This window comes from Dermacentor albipictus, chromosome 1, assembly GCF_038994185.2.
Source record: "Dermacentor albipictus isolate Rhodes 1998 colony chromosome 1, USDA_Dalb.pri_finalv2, whole genome shotgun sequence".
NCBI lineage: Eukaryota > Metazoa > Arthropoda > Arachnida > Ixodida > Ixodidae > Dermacentor > Dermacentor albipictus.
In genome coordinates, this window is record NC_091821.1 from 75726227 (window position 1) to 75743532 (window position 17306).

At 46.7% G+C, this 17306-nt stretch overlaps 1 protein-coding gene across 6 annotated transcripts in view; it reads right to left on the reverse strand.

Moving 5' to 3' along the window:
- LOC135903970 (uncharacterized) overlaps positions 1-17306 on the reverse strand; it is a 309023-nt gene that overhangs the window by 258822 nt on the left and 32895 nt on the right. Inside the window, exon 1 of one of the 6 annotated variants that reach the window (XM_070522419.1) lies at positions 13129-13168. The exons of the other annotated variants lie outside the window; for them this stretch is intronic. The gene's annotated coding sequence lies outside the window, so the exon portion shown is untranslated. Of the gene's footprint in view, positions 1-13128; positions 13169-17306 lie in introns of those variants that run through there. 6 annotated transcript variants of the gene reach the window in all.

The window sequence follows — 17306 nt, forward strand, 5'->3', positions numbered from 1 at the left end:
AATTGCGACCGGGCTTGTGACCCACAGAAATTTTATACCAAGCGATACCATCAACTGGAGAGAGACAGAGAAGGTAGGAAGTAAAAGCAGAGAGGTTAGATAAGCGGTCCACTTTGCTAGCCAACACATGGTGAGGGGGAGGGAGAGAGAGAAGACGCGGGTCGAAATCATTCACACGCACTAAGCAAGATGCAGCGTATCTACAGTCGGGCATTCAAGTCTGTCGCCTGGACCCAGCATCACAGCCAGGGACCCAGCCAGACTCAGACAGCGGAGGTACACGTTCAGAACTATTTACCACTGAAGTGCACCGCCATCTGTCTCAGATGAAATGTGCACTATTGATACCAATATCTTTTCAGAAAGAAATCCGCAGTTGAGTTTTGAACATGGTCTAGAGATTTAATTTGCTCGTCTATAGATTCAAGTGCGCGAAATAATAATCTCAGGCAACCATCCACATAGGCTCACTGGCTATGGCATGCTTCTACTACAAGCACGAGGTCCCGGTTCGACTACCGACAGCGGCGAGTGCACTTTCTTGGGGGCAAGACAAAAACACTTGTGTAGCCAGCTTCGGATACACGCTGAGGAACCCCGTGCAGTCAAAACAAAATTTCTAGCCTTCCACTACGGGATCTCTCATGACTTCCTTCTTTATAAGAAACAACTTACAGGAAATCTGTTATTGCGGTTAGGTGCGCGTCAGCTCCAAATAATAACGAAAATTCACTGAAGAAATCATTGAAGCTAGAACAGTGAACTTTATGAACAGGACTGGGAAAAGGTACTTTGAAATTCTCATCATCATCATCATGCTCTTTCTCAACAATCTCCAATTACCCTTGTCGTGGGCTAGCTGATCCAAAGTTATGTCTGCGAATTTCCTAACTTCATCGCGCCACCTAATTTTCTGTGGCCGTCTACTGCGCTTCCCTTCGCTTTACACCCATTCTGCAACTCTAATGGTGCACCAATTATCTGCACTACGTATTACATGAACTGCCTAGCTTCATTTTTTCCTCCTAATGTCAATTAGAATATCGGCTACCCCTCTTTGAAATTGTATCATGATACAGATACATGATACCGAGGTGATACGCATTTGAGATACCGATACAAAATACTAGCGATTTAATGGTATCCGATCAATAGTCCCTAGAATGTATCTTAAGATACATTCATGGCATCACATACTCTTCGCTTGCAAACCTTGGTTAAGAGGCCAGAAATAAACTTCTTGACCTATACAACGCATCATGGCGTGACGGCCTGTTCCCTGCCACATGGAAATCCAGTCGCCTTTTTCAACTCCTCAACCCTGGCAAATCTCCAGTGGAATTGTCATCTTACCGTCCGATAGCATGGCCAGCTGGGTCGGCAAGGTAATGGAGAGAATGATCCTTACACGGTTAGAATGGTACATGGAATTTTACGTCTATCCGGAGGTAATGGCTGGCTTTCAACGCAGACGCTCGTCAATAGATAGCGTTATTGACCTTGTAAAATATGTACAGCACCATAAACATCTGAAACGAATCACTGCGGCCTTATTACTTCATGTTAAAGGTGCGTACGACAATGTCGATCATCATGCGATTCTAGACGCCTTAGATGGTGGTGGTGATAAACATTGTTGAAAGGGGAAAGGGTAAAGGGGGACGTGGCTGAGGGTTTGGGCTCAAGTAAGGCCCTGGGCCTGCTTGGCCTTTTCCGCCCAGTCCACCAGTTCAAGCTGTCGGTCGACGTCCCCGGAACTGTGCCAGGCTGTCCAGTCAGTCTAGCTGCTGACGGGGGGATGAGAGAAGCTGTAGGGATTGGTGGACACGCCTTTCGCTGGATAAGCACCTATTCGAATGGAAGATCTTTCTTTATTTTGACTGAAGACAGACCAACGGCCGTCTAGATATACCAGTCGTGGTGTACCGTAAGGCGGAGTACTCAATCCGACCCTGTTCAACCTGGTGCTCATTGGTCTCGCCGATTGGTTACCGCAAACAGTTCAGCTCTCCGTATATGCAGACTACATTTGCGTATGGGCTTCAGCAGTGACACGTGTACAAGTCCGCGCACAACTTCAGAAGGCTTCAATGGCCGTGTCAACATACCTAAGAAAAATGCAGACGAACGCACCGCTTTCTTGGCGTCATCATTGATAGGGACTTGTCTTGGAGCCCTCGCGTCTCGTACATGACAAAGCGTTTGGTCGCCATCGTGGACCTTCTTGCGTTTCTCGACGGGAAGTCCTGGGGCGCAACAGTACCATCAATGTTGCAACTATATAAAGCACTATTTTTGGGCTTCCTGCGGTACAGCTTACCTGTACTAGGAAATACTTGCACTACAAATATCCGCAAACTCCAGAGTGTACAAGCACAAACACTCGGAACTTCTCTCGGTCTCCCCAAAACTACGTCATCGATTGCGACAGTGGCCATCGTCGGAGACACTCCTTTGACAGTCTATATAGATACAGACGTCCTGAGAGCCCATATTCGACACCTGACTCGGATTCCCGCAGACCATCTTGCTTGCTTGCGAGCACAGAGGCCACATTCAACATTTGCCAAAACTGTGGTTGGGTGTTGTCTTTACCAAAGCCTATGCGTTCTGCATAGGGATGACCGACACCCCAACCTGTGACCACTGCGGCCATGAAGAAACAATTGGCCAAATTTTACGCGCCTGCCCGCAGTACGGTCCACAGAGGGAATGTCTTCGCCACGAACCCAACTGGACGACCAACCGGTATCCGAAAAAAAGAATTCTACAACATCGAAGGGAGCTAACGTCACAGAAGAAGGCCGTACAAGCGCTATTGCACTTTTTGCGATCTACCGGCTTTTGCGAACGCCTTTAACTGGAACGCCTTTTGTGTGTTTGAAAATGATTTGAAAATGCCGCACTTGATTAATGAAATTAAGTGCGGCACTACGTGCTGCACTTGATTTCATTAATCAGGAACTACAATGGACAGTCTTTAGTGACCCCAAGGCATCCCTTCAGTGCATACAAAGCGCAATGCGCCACGGACCCAAGGAACAACTGGCCTCAGAAATTCCACACATGTATCATCGCAGTCATGACAAGGGACACAACATAATCTTTCAGTGGCTTCCAGGACATTTTATCAACACGCGGATTTTTTTTTTAAATCCAGTGGAAAATTGCCGGCACCGGGATTCGCACCACAGACCTATTGCACGCGAGGCGGGCGCTCTTCCTCTACGCCACCGCTGCACCTTCACCTTGGGAAGAATTGGGGATAAAAGTTAATGGAGAATACCTTAGTAACACGTGCTTATTAACTCAGGGGACCAATTGCAATGCATGCTCACTGACCTGGAGCGGCAAAGCAGAAGGGTGGGTCTGAAAATTAATATGCAGAAGACTAAATAATGTTTAACAGTCTCGGAAGAGAACAACAGTTTACAATAGGTAGCGAGGCACTGGAAGTGGTAAGGGAATACATCTACTTAGGGCAGGTAGTGACGGCCGATCCGGATCATGAGACGGAAGTAATCAGAAGAATAAGAATGGGCTGGGGTGCGTTTGGCAGGTATTCTCAAATCATGAACAGCAGGTTGCCACTATCCCTCAAAAGGAAAGTGTATAACAGCTGTGTGTTACCAGTACTCACATATGGGGCAGAAACCTAGAGGCTTACGAAAAGGGTTCTGCTGAAATTGAGGACGACGCAACGAGCTATGGAAAGAAGAATGATCGGTGTAACGTTAAGGGATAAGAAAAGAGCAGATTGGGTGAGGCAACAAACGCGGGTAAATTACATCTTAGTTGAAATAAAGAAAAAGAAATGGACATGCGCCGGACATGTAATGAGGAGGGGAGATAACCGATGGTCATTAAGGGTTACGGACTGGATTCCAAGGGAAGGGAAGCGTAGCAGGGGGCGGCAGAAAGTTAGGTGGGCGGATGACATTAAGACGTTTGCAGGGACGACATGGCCACAATTAGTACATGATCGGGGTTGTTGAAGAAGTATGGGAGAGGCCTTTGTCCTGCAGTGGGCGTAACCAGGCTGATGATGATGAGGATGATGATGCTTTCCTTATTGGAATGGCCAACAGCCCCACGTGCGCCACATGCAACATCGATGAGGCGCTCACACATATTATCTGTGTCTGCCCGCGATATAGCGCCCAGAGACAAGTGCTGTGCAGAGTACTGGACCAGTTGGACAATCGCCCACTATCAGAACTCAAAGCATTAGGTCAGTACTCCCACAGAACATCCGAGTTGAAGGCCTTACTCGCGTTATTAAGGTTCCTGCGGTCCACGGGGCTTCGCGATAGACTTTAAGAACGCCGCCCCCTACGGCTCTGTAGCGTACGCGGTTTGTTCGTGCTCGTCTATATTTCTCGCTATCTCCCCCTTTCGCTCTCTTTCTCTTTATATCCCCGTTCACCCTTTCCCCCGTGCAAACCGGAACTGCCTCTGGTTAACCTCCCTGCCTTTCTATGCATCCTTTTCTTTTTCTCTCTCGATACGTTCCTAAATTTCTCAATATACCAGGTGTTTTATTGCTGTTCTTGTAGTCGTTTTTTTAGCTACACCAAATTTTTAGAAATCTCCTATGCCAGACAGCACAATTCTAACCCTCGAACTAATCTACTGGGTGAGGCAGTCATTATTTACACGATAAATCAAAATGTTTAATTGGATGATTCACACAATTACACTAGTTACCTTTCTTAATAATGTCTTCGCGGCACATATTGATTGTAATTTACGAATTGTAGGCGGTGAGTTTGCAAGGCGCATCCACTTCAGATCAGTTTTGAGGTAATTTTCAAAGTGTGCGACGAAATACATTGACGTTCCAGTTACCTTTGTGCTTCCGTTCATAAGGAGGCGTTTCGTTGAAAACTGCAAACTTGTGTAACTGTATTTTAGCGCAAGCTTGACGGCGCATATCTGGAAACGGGTGCCACCCTCAGAATTTGTTCTAAGTCGATGTGCCTTGCAAATTCACAGCTACAATTATTAAATTGCAATTAGTGCTGTAAATTAATTTGTGATTTTTTTAATTAGTCAATTACGCGTTTGATTGCTCGCGGAAGAAATGTCAGCCTAATCGAGTAATTTAGTTCAAGGGTTATAATTGTGCTATCTGTCACAGTTGATTTTTAAAACTTTGGTGCAACTAAAAAAACACCCTATATAAGCTCTACAGTTGGGAGCGCAGCAAGTTTATAAAAGTTCGCTTGCAAATTTTTTTATTCTTGCTAACAGACCCCATCCGTTTCGAATTTCCTCTAACCCGACATGGTTGCTCAGTGGCTATGGTGTTAAGCTCTGAGCACGAGGTCGCGGGATCGAATCCCGGCCACGGCGGCCGCATTTCGATGGGGGCGAAATGCGAGAACACCCGTGTACTTAGATTTCGGTGCGCGTTAAAGAACCTCAGGTGGTCGAAATTTCCGGAGTCCTCCACTACGGCGTGCCTCATAATCAGAAAAGTGGTTTTGGCACGTAAAACACCATAATTAAATTTTTTTTAACATTTGGTTCCTATGAAATTGTGAAATTTATTGTGCATGAAACTGGTAAGTATCGCCCGCAAGCGTGATATGAAACTTACATCATCGCAAAATTCTACTTCTGAGCTAAATTGGGGACGCTGCGGCTGCCATTGGGGCTGTCTTGGCCACAATCTTCTTGGTCATCTCTGGTAAAAGTCCATCTTCCGGGGGCAAGTGCTTTAGCCGGCGGCTTGCTCGATGTTCCGGGACGACGTTGGTGTTGTCTTTGCGGTCAGGGCTTGGATCACGGCTTGTCGGGGGCGTTCGGTACATCAACGTAAAACACCTCCACCAGATGTCAGGTAGTAGTGACGTAGAAAGAACACAGTAGCAATAGTGTGAAAGACGAAACTAACTTTTATTGGGCGAACTTGTGCCCACAAAAACAAGCTACACTTAAAGAACGGCGACAACGGCGAACACAGTCGGTGATCGTCATAATCTGATCAGAAAGTCAAACGCGTCGGCTTTTATACATCAGTCGTCGAATGTTCCAGAGTAATCGCTGAGACCCGCGTGTCTTCCACAATGTTCTACACTATCCGCGTCGCGCATACATGCAATCAGATTACACAAGGTTCGGTGACAGACAGCGGATAGAACCATCGATAACATTCCAAAAACTTCCTATACATGCAGGCCCGTCCTGCGCTGTGGGATAACATTTGTTAGGCGGTGAAACGGGGTCACCCGAAAAGATAAACAAGTACATACATACATACATACATACATACATACATACATACATACATACATACATACATACATACATACATACATACATACATACATACATACATACATACATACATACATACATACATACATACATACATACATACATACATACATACATACATACATACATACATACATACATACATACATACATACATACATACATACATACATACATACATACATACATACATACATACATACATACATACATACATACATACATACATACATACATACATACATACATACATACATACATACATACATACATACATACATACATACATACATCAAATGAGAGAGGTAACTGCGGTAGCTCGAACAACTGCAGTCGTGGTGAAATACACTACTAGTGGTCAAAAAACAAAAATAGCGCCTCATCGTGATCTGCCTGTACGCGCTGGCTCGGCTGCTCAACATAATGATGCCATAATTTGCAGAAGGCAGATACGTAGTTTCAGTGATCTCGGACTTTAATCCTACATTTATCTTCCTTTCTCCTTAGATTCCTTTTCCCGGTGCAGGGTACTAAATCGGACGCATTTCTAGTTAGCCTCCAGCCTCTCGCCTTTCTCTATCTTTTGGGCTTTAGCCTACACTCAGCCACAGAAATTCGGTGTAAATTCCACAGTAAATTGGCACTAGAAAGTGATGTATGCGATCAAAGGCTGCACGCACGCGCCCATGGAACGCACGAGCAATCTTAATGTGCCCGCATGGACACACGAAGAAGTTCTGTGCCACTCAACGTATTGTACATTCACGCGCACAAGTATATAGCTGCAATATGTCATACCACTATAGAACGCGGTTGCTTCCCAGCAGATGCGCCTGGGCCGCGTGGTCACTCCTGCAATAGAACGCTGAGGTCGCCAACCTCGGGTCGTAGCTCCTGCAGCCTCACGTGTCAGCGGTTGTAATTGCGCTGCGGCGCGAGAAGCGCTAGCTTATGCATAAAACAGCGCCTCCGTACGTCATCGGCTCTAATGGCTTCGCTCATCAACAAGAGCACCTTGCAACCGCGACGGACTGTGCTGTAGTTAACGGGTTCCTTCTTCACGAGGATGACCCAAGCGACGCGCAAGTGAGGAGGCATGCCCAGCCTGACGCCTCAATTCCCTTCCTCGCCGCCCTTTCCTACGCAGCCCGTTTGCATATGCTAGGTCACCGAAACAACCAGTATCGATTCGTTTGGCGGCAAGCCTTTCCTTCAATGCATTTTTGTCTTTTTTTTTCCCCTCTTGCGCGCAATTTGTTCAGTTCGAGACCCGGAGTAACAATTTTCTGGCGCTCCACAACGAGCGTCAAGTGAAGTGACCATGCATTCACAGGTAAATTGGCGTAATAACAAACCAAATGCGAGTGCTCATACCGGCTAACACTATAGTGCATGCTTGTATACTGCACTTTGTTTCACTAAAACTGTTCATTAATTGTTGCGATGTCGCGGAAGCTCTTATACTGTCGTGAGTTAACCATGGAGCGGCCAAAATCACTATACTGTTTCTTACCTCTATTGAAGTTGCTCGGTCTGGGGGACAATTGCAGAGCAGGGAAAAGAAACAATGCTGCTTCAAGGAAATGCTGAAAGCTTATCGTGTCCTCGTGATACTCAGAACCTCGCGATACTCACACTCGAAGCGTGTGTTGTCGGTAAGTAAAGTTTAGCGACAGTTGCTATCCAATGCAAAGGAACAATGAAGCACGGACCTCACTTTAGCTTTTCAGCGGGCTCTATACCACGCTGAAGTTGCTCGAAATAATCAACCTAGTAGGAGCGCACAAGAGATGAAAGACTGTGGAAAACGAAAAACTGACGTCCTGCCGTGCACACAACCAAATATCGGCCGTAAGTGACAATGCCGAAGGATGACCACATCATCGAAATGGCAAAAGAAGCTATTCGTGACCGCTTTCAGTTGATTTGAACTCCGCCATGTTAGTTACGCACCATCAAGAGAAAACGATCAACATACAGGATTAAAAATGAATCAGCGTACTCGCCGGTGTGCCTTTTTAAAGCGCAGCTCACCAGCCTTACGAATTGCAAAAGGACAAGTGCTGTCCACTGATCACCTGGTGGCGATCGTGCCTGCCAAGTATCAAACAAATGTACTATGCCGCGAAAACAGCTGAAAATTCGAACAAAGCTATCGCGCTCGTCTCGGTAGAGGCATTCAGCCCGCTGCCGCGACGACGTCACACGCCGTTGCGTGTGACGTCATATTGTTGTCTTCGTTGCGTCATTATCTCGGCTACTACAAAACTCTTATTAAATATTCAGTCAGCCTTCAGTGCCTCCCAACGTCACCAACGATGTTGTTCACGTCGTCAGGCTCAAGCCCTATGTCCTCCCATTAAGTGAGGCTCTATAACTTGCACCGGGACGGAGCTACTCCGCCGGGAGGGTTATGTTACGGTGAAGGGAAGGAAGAAGTTGATTTGAACTAGAGGAAAACGAAGTCTGGCAGTTGGCTGAAAGCCATATACATCAGTTGTAAATATACATTATTTTACACTCGTGGGCCTGCTTTCTTCCTGCAACAATATTCTTGGAGCAGAACCCTCGCAAGTCGGCGCTTCCCAGCTTCTAGTGGAGAACCAAAATTTCCGACTGGGCATGATGCACGCCCTTTAAGACAGGACGCACTCTTTCTGCGCTCTTTTCCCCAGGCAACGAGGTAGGAGACGTCAAATACTTTATGCAGTCATTCCGAAACGTAGCTAGTACTTAAATAACTTGTACAAGAAACTTGAAGAAACTACAAGAAACTAAAAGCTTTAGGCCAATGCTCCGATAGGACATCCGCGTTGAAGGCCTTACACGCGCTAGTAAGGTTCTTGCGGTCTACGGGGCTTCACGACAGACTCTAAGAATGCCGCCTCCTACCGCTCTGTAGTGTACGCGCTTTGTTTGTGCTTGTCTCCCTTTCTATCTCCCCTTTCTACTCTGTTTCTCTTTTTATCCCTCTTAACCCTTCCCCCTGCGCAGGGTAGCCAACCGGAACTACCTCTGGTTAACCTCCCTGCCTTTCTCTGCATTATTTTCTCTCTTGAAGAAACGTCTTCTTTATGCGTGTATCCCAGTGGCTATGGCGATTCGCTTATTATTTATTAGAGTATTTTCTTCTGTCAATGTCATCATCCTTTTGCTGTAATTATGCGCTTCACGCATTGAAATCCGGTCTGGCTCTCGTCAAAGGCAACGTGGCTGTTCCCATAAATGCGTGCTCATCCCATCCACTTTGAGACAGGTGGGCGTCGTTCCCTCCCATTCGGAAGGTAGTTGCTTGCCTGTACCTTCCTCTTTTATAATTATTTTCGTCTCAAATGCTACTAATACGAACAGCACAGGACAAACTCCTCCTAATTTACGGTTAATGACAGGCTAGTGACAACGATTCGGCCGTTTATCATAACAGATAATCACCTCTTGTCCGAGCTCTCCGAGAGACTAATGAATGTAAAATGAACGAAGTTTGCGACGGATACGCTTACACACGAGGTCATATATGCCTTGGGGCGAGCGCTTATTGTTCTTGCATGCCTGTTGCTCACGTAGTGCTCGCAGTGGCCTGCTTGTTTTGTCTTGTGGTCTGCCAAAGTTCAGAGGCTCCTCCACTGTGCGTGTTGCGTCACGCCCATCTATACCGCGCCGAAGATGAGGAGAATCTGGCCATCGGAACAATGTGCAGCCGTGTTCGCACAAGAGTGATCGAAAGTTTCCTTTCATCCGAACGCGGAGGGGGAGACAAAAAAAAAGTGCTTTGCAGCAGCTGCACGCCATTACTGATTTCCCACAAGTGGATGGACGCCCATCGTGCTCTCCTTGTTTCTAGGGATGACGCAAGCACGAGAAATGAGGGAAAATAAATGACGAGCGTGAGGGATAATTACGTTGAATAAAGGAAAATTCCGCCATGCCACTCACATGTAAGAAATTGAGCCGTTTTGCTTGATTTATACAACTTGCAGCAAATTCCTCAAGAAATACTTGACATATGCGTATACCTTTTACTCTTACTTTGTATCGAGTTATCGGCACACATAATTAACCCCACTCCGTGTTGCCACGATGTTATTGCGATTATATGAATCTCCTGCATCGACCTTTACAAGAAACTTCTGAAATACCCATTAAAAAAAAGAAAAATGCATAACTGCACTTACTGCAAGAACTCAAATAATTAGGTAAGTGTTTTTTATCTTTTCTTTTCTTGTGACGCGGCTCTCGCGGTTTCTTATCGCACAATGTAAACAACAGAATATATTCCGTGTCGTGAAGATGTGCGTGCTACAAAGTGCTATAGTTTATGAAACACAAAAAAAACTGTGAACACAAAATTTACTTTACCAAAATCTAGAACACGAGTCCGAGAACCTTGAAGCTGAAAAGTGCAGCTTGTGTTCGTGTGCACTCTTTGTTGAGAATAAGCCCCCATGACATCTATCTGCTGAGGACGTGGTCGCGGGTTCGTCTCCATACCATGACGGCTGCATTCCGACGGGGAAGAAAGGCAAAAACCAGTTGCGTTTTGATACCTGTATGCCCCCCATTCAAGGATGTTACTTTCATTTTTCCAAGAGTTGTGCGGGATTCTCCCAATGTGATGTGGTTTTGGCTGCACCAAATACTAGACCGCGCTTCCGGTGCTGATGAATCTGATGCCGATACTTACGTGCTTGTGAACTACACTTTTTTTAATGCAGAAAATGGGCAAAGAGGCTTCTTTGGGGCCGGCTATCCTAAAATACCAAAGACGCTAATCAGTCATACGGTGCCGTGTTTCTGAACAGTGATCTTTTTCTATGACTTGGCTTCAAAGTTTAAATGTGTTCGTGTGCAATTTCGCAGTGCTATTATTCATGGTCAATTTTGTCATTGCATTTTTCCTTGTCCGCTCTACTATTACTCACTTGACAAATGTTTTTCTTTTTTGCATTATTGTCTTATCAGCGTGCAAAAAAATGTGTATAGGACGTAGTGAGCTGTCGCCAAGGCCACAAGGCTGTTACAAGCCACTAGTAATAAATAAGGGAAATGAAATAACGAATAATGAAAGTAACTAGAAGGAAAGCAGTGAAGAAAACTTCTCAACACGCAGTACACACAAACGCACAAGTCGCAAGCACACAAAAAGCGTCACTGTATGGGCAGCAGCACCGGCAGCAGAGTCCAGCACTTGGGATAGTCATTTCATCACACACAAGTGTACACAAGTGCTATACCTACACATGCAGCATCCGTATTTATACGTAAACCTGAGCGCGGGGGACGCAGGCTTCATGGCACCGCCGCCGTGAAGCCTGTGCGTGGCATCCGAAATGCATGACAATCAAGTGCGTGCGAGCCCTGAGAAACGCGTCATGCGGCAGCCGGACTCCCCTATCACGCTTCTTTCTGGAAACGCTACGCCATCTAGTGGCATTGCCGATAAGCCTGTGTCTAGCCTCCGAGACGAGAAACGGGGTGCACCGGCGCCTGCGAACGTTGAGAATTGTTCTCGCGCTTGCTGCACACTCAGTGCCCCACACTCACCCCTGTATTCACAACCGCACCTCGATTCGATCCTCCACTCGAAATGCTCCTTGAGGGCGGTTTTTCATTTCACAAATCGCCCTCCACTTGAACCGCGCCTTGAGTGAAGGAAAGCTCGAGCGCTTTGCTCGATAATCTCAAAGGTAGCCCCGCAGATACTTTAAATCGCTCCTCGAGTGGAGTTAGTGCGTAAACATGGCTGCCTTATGGTATGTCGCGCGCCTCATCGGCCTTTTCCGATGGACGTTAGTTGCCTCCGTAGCTTTTTCTTTGGTTAACCATGCTGCGCATTTTCAAGGGCTTCGCTTCTGGGACCGGTTCAATCCTCTGGAGCGCTTCGGCAACGGAATTATTGCACTGTGGCGCCGACACAGATCGGCCGTCCTGTCAAGAAGACTGCGAGCTAGTGCAGTGACTATCGTCTTACTCCGCGCATGAGCCAGTTGATGGCCTGCATACGGGCATTCTTCGGTAGCCCAGACGTTGATTTTTTTCAACAGCTGGTCCTCCCAAAGCCAACATGCCGCGCCGGTATGTTCAAAATGTTGTGTACACAGGGCACACGCGAGATAAGTAAATTCAGTGTACCTCCGCAGCCGAAATGAAACGATGTATAGCACAACAAAAAAATGTGGCCATTGCGTGAGCTTGACAGCACAGTTTATGGATTGTGCATCAGGTGGTACCACATAGCACACTGAAAAAGGTAAGGCAAAAAATAGTAATGCTGGTGGTGAACTACTGACAAGTGAATTTTCGGAATGCTAAAACATTGCTTAGCGTATATGGGAAGTGAAAAGCATTGGAAATGCAGGCACCAGTGTTGATTAATCACCCATATCTGCTACAATTTGAACAAACCGACTAACCAACATGGCTTCCAAAACAAAGTACAGGACTCAAAAACGTTTGTTTTCTTCAGCCTGCCGGAGCTATGTCCTCAACCAGATGCATTCTGCCACATGTATACTATAACTGCTTCTGCTCTGCTGGAAGATCTCATACGCGATACTGGAATGATAATTGGACAAAAGCGCCGATTGGTACCGTCTTCATTTTTATTTAAAAAAGCGGAATCAATAAGAGATTGTCGTTCGGAATCTCCCACAAGCTCTAATTAGTATAATCTTTTCCCGCAAGCTTATGCTGCCTCGAATAATATGCTTCAGGTGTTAATGCCTGCAGCATGAGCAAATGGAGCCAGTCATGCTTAGAATAACGGAAACTTTTTAACGACCGCGCCACGGCAACTTGACAAAAACCGCATCAACATCATCTGCTTCCATGCAAAAATGGCTCACTCACCCATAGTTTCTGTTCAGTTGTTGCTTTCAGCAAACTTTCAGCAGAACTCGGTCTTAAAGGTAAACAAAGTTGCCTATCGGTCGTTCCATCTGCGTTCTTCTTCGAAGTCAATCCAGCTGAGTCACAACACATACACGGACAAAATCACCCATAATAACCACGATTAACAACCGCAACATTAAGCACCAATGAAGCACACGGAGACAAAGAGCAGCAGACAAATGCCGGTGAAAATTTTCTTGTTTCTCAGCCATGCGCCATACTGTCAGCTGTTGAGGTGCGATTGTTGCCAGGCCTCAAACACAGCTCCCGCTTAATCTATCAGTCGAACGCTCACAGTGGCAGCGTTGCCGAGGTAAAGTTGGGCATTGCGCCATGTAGTCATTTGATTAGGAAGAAAAATTAACGGAAACACATATCTGTCTTAAATAATTGGGCTTTTGTTAAACACATTTAAGAAGAGCCTCGATATAAGACGCTTTTCGCGGTCGGTGCACTTCACTCGAGTCAAGGGCGCATTTTCTAGGTGTTCCTCGGCGGAGGAAACGGGGAGTAGTGTTTATGGCGCGCTGAGTGAAGGAAGGCCGTCGCCTCGACTTGTGTGGGTCGAGGAGAAGCGTTGAGTGAAGGCACGTTTAAGAATACGGGGGTCAGTGAATCAAGTAGGCGAGAGATTCATTGAAAAGCAGCCCATGCCCAGTGCATTCATGGCGTAAAGAGAGAGGGCACATGATAAATGAAAGATACGGAGGTTAACCAGGACTGAGCCCGGTTGGCTACCCTACACTGAGGAAAGGGAAATGGGGACGGAAAGATTTAAAGAAGAGAAAGTCCACTGGGGATATCATTCGGTCACTCAGTCCGTATCACAGACGGTGACTCAATCCGGTAGCTTTCAGATATCGCGGCAGCGCTTTTGTGGCTTTTTGTAGCTGCGGTTTGCGAGGCCATGGTCGCAAGATCTTGTTCAAGGTGAACGGTTTTTTATCTGACGGATGGAGAGCTGTGCAGAGGTCATGTCTTTCATTTTCAAAAGATGGGCAGTAGCACAATAGATGTTCTATAGTTTCCTCGACATCACAGGCATTGCACTCGGCGCTATCAGCCATTCCAATCAAAAACGTATATGCATTGGTGGATGCAACGCCCAAGCGTAAGCTGCACAGCATTGTTTCCTCATTTCGCGGAAGCCCTGGTAACAGCCGCAGTTGTATAGATGGGTCGCGGGAATGCAATCGATGTTGGGTGAATTCAGGTGTGTGCCACTTCTCCAATGTCATACAGTGCGCCAGCTTGCTTCAGTGTTGGGCTGCGTCAGTCCGCAATAAAGGTACAGAAACAAGGGTTGTTCCTTCGTGTGCTTTCCTAACAGCTTCGTCAGGGAGGTCGTTGCCGGAGATACCGCAATGGCGTAGCTCGCTAAAACGTCGGCGTGAGAGGTGTCCATCAAAAAGTGGCACATACCGAGTGCATTTGTAGCGCAACCTGCAAATGCGTCGGGTATAGTTGCCCTTGAGGAACCCTTGTGACGTGGGTTCGATACAGTTCAGCTTCAACGAAATTCAAGGGATTTTCTTTTGTTATTGTAGACCGGCGCATTCCAAGTGGCACATACCTAGTTTGCCCAAGTTGGGGTCAAGGGCGTTCATTGAAGAGCAGCACACACCTACTGGTACATACCTAGAGACTTAAGTTGGCCTCAAGGAGGTCCATTGGATAGCACCACAGACCTAGTATAGCACATACCCAGTATTCTAAGTCGGCGTCAAAAAGTTTGTTCAAACAGCGGTACCTACCCAGTCCCGCGTCTACGATGGCCCATGTCGGCGTGAAAGGTTTGTCTAAGAGCGGCACGTATATACTATTGTAATGTCGGGGGTCCGTACGACCGCAAAGGTCCTATGGCTCGTGCCATGCCAGGTTCCGGGAGAAAGAGTGGTCCAGAGCGACGTCCAAACGATCAGAAGAACAATTTCTATCCACAAATATACATGATGATGGTTTACAAGAAGGCTCCATGATTCGCGGAGCACCCAACCTTCGACCCGCTCTCAATGCAATGAAAAAACATGGGTGGACGTTGTTCCCACAGAAGTCGTCGCCGTTGACTTTTTGCAGCAATTAGTAGTCCCTGCGTGACGGCCAACTTGTAGCGACTTCAGGAGGCTCGTCTCAGCAGTCGCTACTGCTTCCAAAGAATGCGGCGGTTGTGGTCACCTGGAAGGGTCACATTATTTTCTGCCAGTCAATAGTCGGCGCCGGGTCCCATCGTTGTCCCGGCGGGCTCTGGTGCTTTGCGCAAAGCATGCAAGGAGTGACGTGGCCGTTTAGACACGCACACTGCCGATGACCCGTCGCAATTTGGGGTCCTAGAACTTGTCTCTTTGTTCAGCTCTGGGTCGTCGAATAAACGAAGACTCGACGCACAGTATCTGTCAATTATTTTGAGGTGACGTTGTTTTCATTGCCAGCTCTTTGGCGTTGAATATACTATTAAGCGATGATGGCATTCCATATCTGCATGCTCGTCGGTGAAGCACCCTTTGTGCAGAAGGGACGTCAGGCACAACAGTACACACTGCCATATACTCAGTGACCCAAGTTGGTCGTATGGTTTCTTTCGAACCCTGTAATTCGGCACAGCACCCCGTTGCGCTACCCATCCGAAAACTGACTACACAGCGACCCAGGTAGGTGGGAAAACGGTTAGACAAAAACATACACAGATACGTAGACACAAACATACATACATAGATACGAGGGCAAATCAGAAAGTCTTTGCCCCTATATTTTATTAGCCAAAATGATGTACATACAGGTAAATACAAATATACGTGCTATTCTACGTACCTTACACTATACCTTTCCACATAGTCCCCACACCGGTTCAGATATTTGCACCATCGCAGCTCTACACTTGAGACACCCCATTTCATCCGGCTTACTGTGGAACCACCGTCGGACTGCTGTCTTGGCTTCATTGTTGCTCGTGGATCGCTGTACTGCCAGGAACTCCTTCAGCGAACCGCAAACGTGGATATCACTAGGGGCGAGGTCCGGACTGTTTCGTGGGTGGTGCAGGCTCTCCCAATGAAATAGTCGAAGCTTGTCGGCCTCCCCGAACGCTCATTGCCATGCAATTTTTCGCAGCCTTTTGCAAACTCACAACACCACCACTTCACACTTTTCAAAGCGAGACACCTTTCTTCATACGTGATCTGCATTTCCCTGTGGATTTTAATGGGTGTTCGTCCCTTGTTCTATAGAAAATGCATCACACTTCGTTGCCCGTACGTCGTGGACGTGTGAAGCACAACCGCCATCTTCAGCAACTGACAGCGGCGCCGTGACTCGGAGCTACCGGCAGATAAGGCCGGGCCGGTCCATGAAAGGTCCACCGCTGGGAATGTATATGTTGACTTCGCATCTACAGCCACAATTTGGCAAAAAAAAAAAAAAATAGGGACAAAGACTTGCTGATTCGCCCTCGTATACATAGGCCCCGGAAAGTGCGTGAAGTGCCCTAACAATGCTAGCGCATTAAAAATAAAAATAAAAAAGAAGCAGCATGACCGAGAGATCGCTGAGTATGCAGCTTGGTTTGTGTGAGCCTCCATGTTTTAGTCTCAATTGGGTATTCGCGAGGACGTCGTTAATTCGGAAGTGCGAATGCAAAAGCTGAGTCAATTCTAGGTCACGGTCGGTTACGAAAGTGCAATCACGAGAGGAGTCCTTCCCATAGACGACGTCGATATTGAAGCCATTGTTTAGTAAGCGAAGTAACAGGCAAAGTCTACAAACGATGTCGCCTATGCACTCACTGAACGACTGCCACGGAATTTTGTAGCCTTTCGTTTTCTTCGTCTGTTCTTTTTTTTCTTTCGTGGCTTTTGCGCATCCAGAACTTCCGTAAGCCGCTGTCAAGTTTAATCTTATTGCGTATACTGTTTATCCTTGTTTACTCTGCACACATATGGCTAGAGTCTACCGGGGATAATCCTTGCAACTGATGTCATCTTAGTGTACCTTCTGTGCAAAATTCTGGCGTTTTGTTACAATGAGGCCGCCAGAAAAGTAGCGCTGTGGTTTCCGTTTAAGCATGCCTTCAATTGTACTCTGTAGCTTTTACTTGATCGATCTAGATGTATTGCGCGAAGGACAAAAAACGACTCTGCGAC